General features: G+C 49.9%; 1 pseudogene; it reads right to left on the bottom strand.

The window, feature by feature from the left end:
- Window positions 1–539: 539 nt before the first annotated feature.
- Window positions 540–2,640, bottom strand: LOC139821373 (SH3-containing GRB2-like protein 3-interacting protein 1; annotated as a pseudogene).
- Between the last annotated feature and the right edge of the window lie 5,867 nt (window positions 2,641–8,507).

The following is an 8,507-nucleotide window of genomic DNA, read 5'->3' as shown; positions in this document are numbered from 1 at the left end:
CCGTCGGCGTTGGTTACGACTACAGTAACGGATATATTTCGGAAAGAAGAGTAGACGGTAAACTTGTCTGCCACGTACGCGGTGGAGCGCGTTCCGTCTTCTGCCGCGTACACTGCGATCTTGAAAGATTTTACGTTACAAACGTTCTTTTCCAACAGTTTTTACGCATCGTGGCTTCAGATATCCGAAAGTTTCGTTAGCTGCGTGCAGGTATGCCGCTAAACTCAGTCGTGTGAAAGACCGTTAGGCGTTTCGAAGAAGGCGTCGACGACGAGACAGTCACGTTAAAGTGGTGCACGTCGCGCGGTTATAGCGCGTTAAAGCGCGAGAATTGCACGGTGCGGCTGCGACGTACTGCAGTGGAGGTCATGAGCAACGCGTCTTCTTATCTCGGCAATTTTCTCGTGTCTGGTAGCGTAGTACAGCTAGACGAGACCAGGAAAGCTGGTGGGAAACGTCCGTCCCCGCTTGTACGAGTACACACGTCGCCGCGTAGCCGTTCGTTACAGAACGCTCCTTCCACGGCCTCGCCGGAGATGTTACGTGCGTACCAAACACTCTGTATGTAACATATCGTCTCGTAATAAAATGTCTTCTATAACGTCGTATCTCGTTATATCTTTAAGTGGCACAAAACGTACACTCTTCACATGATTTATATTCTTTTGCGTGACGCCGGCAGTGAAGACGGCCGTGAAGGCGGCCTGCGTATCTGCGTAACGTACCGGACACAACGTTTCGCCTCACCAAACTCACGCAGTCGCCAGAGCCTCGAAGCTCAACGTCGACACCCGACACGGTGGTCCCTTTGCACGTGACGTGAGTGACGATCGTGCCCTGCGTGCCTGGGCCGTGTTCGAGTTCGACTCGCGCTTTCAGAGATCCGACTCCGTTACCCTCGCTGTCCTGCAAAATCTTCGTGACGTTCCATAGTACGCGCGTCGTATCGGGGAGTCACTGTGCCGGCGGTTTGCTGTTGAGCGACTTGAAACCGCCGTCGATGGGCGCCGCAACATGGAGATTCAACAAAGGGCTCGGCGAGGCCCGAGCGCGACTATTGTATTTATACGCGATCTAGACGCGAAAACACGCTACGTTGTACGGGCTGCCACATCAAGCGAGCGAAAGAGATGAACGTGTCGCTTTAAGTTTCTCATATTATTTCTTACGAAGATACGAGGGATGGCCGGGTACCTTGAGATCGGTATGGGTCGATTCACCGTTCCACGATGCGACCACGTGAAAAGGGCACGAACCGGCGCCTTCTTTGCATTTGATCTGGTACTTGAGACGGTTTACCGTGAACGACGAGGCCGAAGGGTTCTGTTCAGCTTGCCGCCGTAGCAACATAGTTAAGGCACTCATGTTGACGTCGAAGATTATACTGTCGACGGTAGTCTGAGTTGCGTCCCTAGAAGCATCCCTTTTCATCAAGCTGCCTTCTCTCGCGTTAAGACGCGGCGCGTAGACCAAACGGACTTACATGCTGATGAGTTGGCTGTTCAGCAACAGCTTCTCTAGCCCGTTGGTGTTCCTCACGCGGAAGGTTAGCTTGGCAGGACTGGACGTGTTCGCCAGGACCGTGACGATGCCGGCCGGAAACGAAAGCATCATGTCACCGCTCAGCTTCACCTGGCAGCGGGTCTCGTCCGTGCCGCGGAACGAGGAAGGCACTATCTCGTGGAACGCCACCGCTAGCGGGATGGTGTCAGCTAAGCCGCGCGTGAGTGGGGACGGTCCTCGCGAGGAACCCACGCCTACACCAGTGGTACACGTCTAGGCTGGCGACGTTGTCGGCGCGGGCGATCGTTGCGGGTGACCGTCTGCCGCGCGGCGACGGACCCTCTCCTCGGCGCGACGGCGGTGTAGGTCGCACGATCGATCCCGTCGGCGACGAGGACGCGGACTGCTTGGGCGGTAAGGCCGGCGTGCGGTCTCTAACTTCCGAAAATAACGCCCCATCTAAAACAAGAAAAAATCATGTTACGTCTTTTTTATAATTTCTTGCCTCCTCTTGTTCCTACGTTTATATACAACGAAAAAACCTGTTTCACGTTACATTCATCGCTCGACAAAGTTTAGCTCGAACAGCACATGTAAAAATCGACAGCTACCAGATACTACGCGATATTACGTATCTCGTACTGCACGTATGTTGGCGGACGTTAGATGTCAGACGGTCGACGTTCTTATGTATGATCGTCGTGACTCCGACCTTAGTACGTCTTTTTTCGCACGTATATGTATCATACGAAATAAGTTTAGCCGCCGTTTAGTGTCACAAGTTTCGCAAACGTTACGTTCGTCGCACCCTCGCGGGTGACTTAGTAACGTTGTATCTTCCTGCCATCCGGCAAACGGATAAACTCCGTGCGAGGGTTTACCTCGTGGGACGCGGGTATGAGAGTGTGTAGACGGTGCGGCGTGTGGCGGCGGCGGCTGCGACGGAGTCGGCGATGTGGAAAGTGCCGGTGGGCTCTGCAGCGGGGCCGAAGGGTGGCTACCAGTCGGCGTCGATGCGCTCGACGGCGTACTGCTAGGATTGAACAAGTTTAGGCCAAGTTTTGCGCCGGGGCCGCCAGACGCGTACATCGGTGTCACCTGATGCCTGTCCGGTATGCGGTACGTGTCCGCGTACATCCTCGGATAAATCTTTACATCCTGCTCGTCGGTAGGTTTCGGCGGGGTGACCTGCTCCTGTTCCTTCCGTTGTTCCTGAAGATTATACAACGTGTTCCCATCGACGAAGTTTCTTTACTCTTCGAAGCTGTTGCTGGTCTTCGGGTTGCAGCCCGACACGCTACTCTCGCGACTAAAGTCCTTCTTATCCGACTCGGACGGCGCGCTACTGCTCTGCTTGTCGAGCGACGTAACGTCAACGCTCATTTTTTTCCTGAACGTTGCTTGCGTCGAAGCTCTTTTCTTGGACCTTGTCGTTGTTCGTCACGTAGTAGCGGTAGGTTTTAACGTGCTTCCTCAAGGACGACGGCGCGGTCGACCTCCGGGCAGCCCGGCACCTTGCAGTACGCGGGCTTCGCTACAGCGTGAGTTGTAGTATATGCTTGACACTGTCAGAGAACGTCGAGTAAGCCTTCGTGCAACTCTCGACGGGACAGACGTAGGAACGCTCGCTGGTGTGAGAGCGCGCGTGGATCTTCAGGTTTTCGACTCCGCTGAAGCTCTTGTCACACTGGAAGCACGGATGCGGCTTCTCGTTCGTGTCGGTTCGTACATGGACCAGTATCTTGTATCTGCATGAAAGAGACACGAATATATATATATATATATATATTGTGACGACGACGACGATGTCCTCACGGTCTCGCCGGCCGTGGAGGAGCGCGCCGTCGCTTTCTTCACTATAATCTCTATATAGATTCGCGATTTTGCTCTCCGAAACCCCGATGGTAGCTCGACTGAGTATTTTTAAGATGTTAAGTTGGGCGCCAGGTGCGATTCTACGCACCACGATTCACGAGATCGCAGTATTTCTCAGGCGTGGGCTTCTTTGATCAACCGCGGGTGGAATAGGAGAGGGAGCGTAGCGCAATCATCACACTCAAATGACAGAAAACATAAAATTATATTTCGGTTAAAGCAGATAACATGTGGACGATAGCGTGTTTCACGGCGAACAAGCAGAATTCGAGTACGCGCCACGTGTCACCCCACGAGCGCAATACTTATTCCGTCGCTGAACTGCACGGCAATCCCGATTGAATTCGTACAAGAGTATTCCCCGACATAAGTTGCAGCGGATTCTACCCGGACGGTCAAACGCGAAATACTCGAAACGTCTACGTCTAACAATTAAACAATTAACGCAATTTCCTTACGGTCTACCGCGACAACGCTGGGGATCTTCTCTCCCCTCGAAACGCACGAATGGCCTCACCCGTAAACTCGACACAACCGTGGGCCATTAATCCCAATGAAACGCACGTATAGCTAATTCCAAATGGCATGAACTTAACCGGCAACGATAACTACGAGGCTCTCTCACGCGCGAGAGCCACTTCTCAAAACTACGGCACGGTTAAGCCAACGGCGATCATGAAATTCCACGCGACGAAATCACCCGCAACGAAATTACGCGAAACGAAATTACTCACAACAAAATTATACGCAACGAAAGTACACGAAACGATATCACACGCCACGAAATTACGAGCACGCTGACTGTCGGCGGCCGTACGTTCTCATCCCCGAGACGGGCACTCGCGATCACTTCGTCGCACGGGCCCTCCCGCGGTATGGCACTCGATATTCTTTAATTACGGCCGATTTCATACTTTACCGCGGCATAACGCGACTCCCGGGAGGGCCTAGGTATTCTCGCGATCTTACTTCGAGGAAGGCTGAGCAGTGGCCTTACAAAGTCTTCCAGTTCCGGCAGCTCGTCGCTCGTTACAAACAGCTCGCAGGGCTGGACGTTGCCGGGATGGCGGCTCGCACGACAGTGGCGTTTCCTTGGTCCGGCGGGACCACGCAGGGCCCGCGCGCGCCCGCGCGCCGGTTTCCCTAGCTTCGTCGGTGCTGCGCCCTGGCCTGCCAGCGATCCCTCTAGGCGATCGCCGCGCTCTACTAGCGCGCCCTTCGTCACTGCGCCCATCCGCCGGCGGTAGTTTTGAAGTCCGCCTTCGTGAGACCGGCTGTCCAGGCCGCGACTCATCGTCCGGTTCCTCGACGGCCAGGCTGGCCGGGCCATGGCTCGTCGACCGGGGCGGTACACCGGTGGTGGCTCCGTTCCTCAACGGGGACCTTCGTCGGGGCGTCCCCCTCTCCGGGCCCTCCGTATTCGGGCTGCAGTGCTCTCGTGCCGCTTGTGACGCCTTGGCAGGTCAGCTGATCTTCCGGCTGTGGGCCCCAGCGTGACCCGCCCGCCGACCGTACGCCCTCCGAAGCTCCTGGTTGTCCAGCCGTAAGTCCCTCGACGCGGCATAGGCCGTTACAATCCTCGTGACCCTGGCCATCTGCTCCGCACTCCCTCGACCTGTAACGCTTGCAAACGATCTTACTCCTAACCTAAACGTTCGCTCTCCGCCCGCCTCGGGCGGAGGCACCATCCCTGACGCCTCCCTCGGCCGAGCTCCCATCTGGGGTAAGGGACGCGACATTTGTCACGTCACAATATATATGTACACGCGCGTAGCAAAACGGAAAAAAAATACCGTTGTCCGTAATGCGGCTACGGTCGTCGCAGACACATGTACGCTCTTACCTGAATTAACGTTTATGTTGTTTTTGAGGCGCTTCACCGGAACCGCGACTCGCGTCCCCAAGACTCGTGGCTGGTTGTCTCTTGCCGTCAAAAAGTGGTTCGTTTATCTTTTTAATTATGATCCGCTCCTCGATTGCTCTCTTCTTACATTCCAAGATGTCTGACGGCCAAAATTCCTCCATCGAATTCAAACATACGATTTTCGGCAGCCAGGCGGGTATTCTCACGCTAGTAAATTTCACGTTTTGTGTATAGGCTGTTTCCCGGTCCACCGTACGCAAAATTCGTTCAGGTTGCCAGGTTCGAAAGGCAATATCGTCGAAATAATACCGTCCGTCGTGCCTTCTTGGAAACGCTTGAAATCCTCAGTATCCTTCACGAGGAGCGGATGTTTAAAATGCGCCAAAGCATACTGGGTTTTCCCACATCGAGTCTGTAACGAACAACGTACACGCGTGAGAAAGCTCGAGGCAAAAACACTTTTCTAAAAAAAAAAAAAAAACGTCCACGAAACGCTATATCGGTCACGCGCGTTTACGAAACGTTCAGGAGAACATCGACTTTCTATGATACTCTCGTTGTGTAAAAACGTTCAACCCGGTATCTAAAAAATTTTAAAAGTAGCGGCATGTATAAAAAATCCGTACCGACACACACCGCGACACACACCGACCGACATACTTCCGGACATTTTTTACTACGACGCGCATTCGACATTTTAGAACATTCGGTAAAAGTTTACACGAACTTACACATCTCGGCGTACTTTCACCTTGACCGATGTTGTCAAGGACATACAACTGAGTAACTTTTCCTTCGAACTTACGCGGCGATCGCTTTTTCGTAAAAAGTTCGTAACAAAAAAAAGTTTGGCGACCTCACTGTGTTCACGGACCTTGCGACATGTTGTCAAGGTCCGGATCCCGAGTGACCTTCAGAAGGTTTTAGCCGTTGCTCGTTCATCGTTAAAAAGTTCGTAACAAAAAAGTTTGAAAACGACGTAAGTTAGTGGACGCGCTTTACGAGTCGTTGACTGTTTAAAGCGCGTCACTACGCTACGAGGTTAGATGACGCGCTTTAACAGTCGTTACGTGTTTAAAGCGCGTCAACTAACCCCGGCGTAAACCATTTCGGGGCTACCGCACCTCCTCCAAAAGCAGGGAGGAATGTGGGTGAACCTCGGTTCGCGTGAAAAGTGTCGGCGTAAACTCGTTCGACATATATCGTAGTCCGTTCGACCTTCCACGACTCAAACGAGCTGCTATCGTTTTCAAACTTTTTTTGTTTCGAACTTTTTACGAAGCAGCGACCGCCGACTAAGTTCGAAGGAAAAGTTACTCAGACGCATGTCCTTGACAACATATGTCAAGGTCAAAGTACGCCGAGCTGTGTAAGTTTGTGTAAACTTTTACCGAACATTCTAAACCTTGTTCCGTCAAAATGTCGAAAAAAATTTTTTTTACCCGCACAAAACTTCTTTTCGGAGGAAGCAAAATATATATATAGGAAAAGGACGACGCGAGAGCGTTCTTACGTCTCGTGAGACGAACGCTGGAAAGGTGGGGAGAAGTGCGCACGTGGTTCGTGACGCCTTGAATCTTGTTGCGGGAAAAGTGTCATCGCACGACCGTGTGCAACGACAATACTCCGAAAAATATTAAAAATACGTAAAAATGGTTTGGTCGTGCTGTATTCGCAAAATAGAACAAGGACAAGAAGATAACCTATCGTTACACAGGTGACTTTATGTGAAACGTTTTATTTTTTACAAAAGTTTCGAGGTTAAACTATACGTATTTCCGAACTATTTTTAACTAACTTTTTTAAATTTTCGTCCGTATTTTTAAGATTACCTAAGAAGGAAGAGGTTAGAGCAAAGTGGTTCTCCGTTCGTGGTCGCACGACAAACCCGAGTAGTGCAGTCTGCAGCAAACACTTTCAAGACGCAGACTTTGTTTCGAAAATATATGGCACGGACCGTAGAAGATATTTGAAAGCAGAAGCTTGTCCATCTGTCGTCGCACGTCTACAAAGCACTGAGTATATTTCATGATTAAAAAAATATTAAGTTTACAATACTGTATATATAGTGTATATATATATTTTATATTTTATAAAAAGTGCCAAGAGCGCTTTTAGTGGTAAAAATACTGGCAAAAAGAAAAATAGTAAAACGCGTAACATGGATCTAAACGTGGCATCAGAAGATGAAGCTCATGAATCCATAAATATTGAGGAAACTGTACGAACGGTTGAGCGTGCAAGAGCGAAACAACTAAACAAGTTGGTTTTCATATAACACGTATTTTATCTACGTCACACACACATATATACAGACAAACATAACGACATACATAATGTTTTAAAAGTGACACCGAACTACCCCACCAACACACAAACGTTATGTAAACGTTTAAAAATCGTTTTTCGTTCGTAAACCTGCCGAATGGTTTTTTTCTCTAACGATAAAAACGTCCTGTGTGGAGACTAAGTCCAAAAACGCCGCGTGAACGTTTTAGAAACGTTCAGATCCGAACTGTATACCTCCTGATCTCCCCGCATAGAGGGCGTAAGACTCGCAAGCAATACCAATCAGAAGTTTCTAGTATCGTCCAGTATAATCTTGGGCTTGGGTATCATTTCATCTATTTAACCTATACGAATACGTTTTTCTTGAATCAATTGAATTGAAGTGCAGATCGAGTCTTTGTATTTTCGACGACGAGGAGGAGAGCGTGAAAGTGGCCTCCTCCCTCGTCCGTTGGTTGTGTCGCTGCGTGCATATCGCGAATAATAAGATAACAAAAAGTCATTCGTAAAAGTGTCGTCCGCGGTTTCGCGCTGCTTCTCTCGGCCAGTCTCCATCTCCGTCCACCCTCTCCGCGCTCATCATCCGTTCCTACGTTCCTTCCCTGCTTCCTTTTCCATCTCTGTCCGTCAGCTGAACGTCCGCATCGTGGCGAAAACGGTGTGAAAGTGATCAAAGAAGAAGAGAAGAAGAGAGAGAGAGAGAGAGAGAGAGAGAGAGAGAGAGAGAGAGCGCGAGCAAGAAGAATCGATGTGCTTTGGAAGCCTCAATAATGAATGGTAAATGTTATATCTTTGTATTATTTTGCCCTTTTTACCTACCTGTACGTATCTACGTTTGATGTAACGTATTTGATAATAATTTAAATAACATGATATTTGATGTAACATAATAATTTGTGTTACAATTTTATATAATTTTTTTGAGGCTAATCCTTAAGATAATTAATATCTTACATGCATTAAAGAGGTTATGATG

This window comes from Temnothorax longispinosus, chromosome 11 (assembly GCF_030848805.1).
Source record: "Temnothorax longispinosus isolate EJ_2023e chromosome 11, Tlon_JGU_v1, whole genome shotgun sequence".
In the NCBI taxonomy this organism is placed as follows: Eukaryota; Metazoa; Arthropoda; class Insecta; order Hymenoptera; family Formicidae; genus Temnothorax; species Temnothorax longispinosus.
This window is presented reverse-complemented; position numbering and strand designations above follow the sequence as displayed.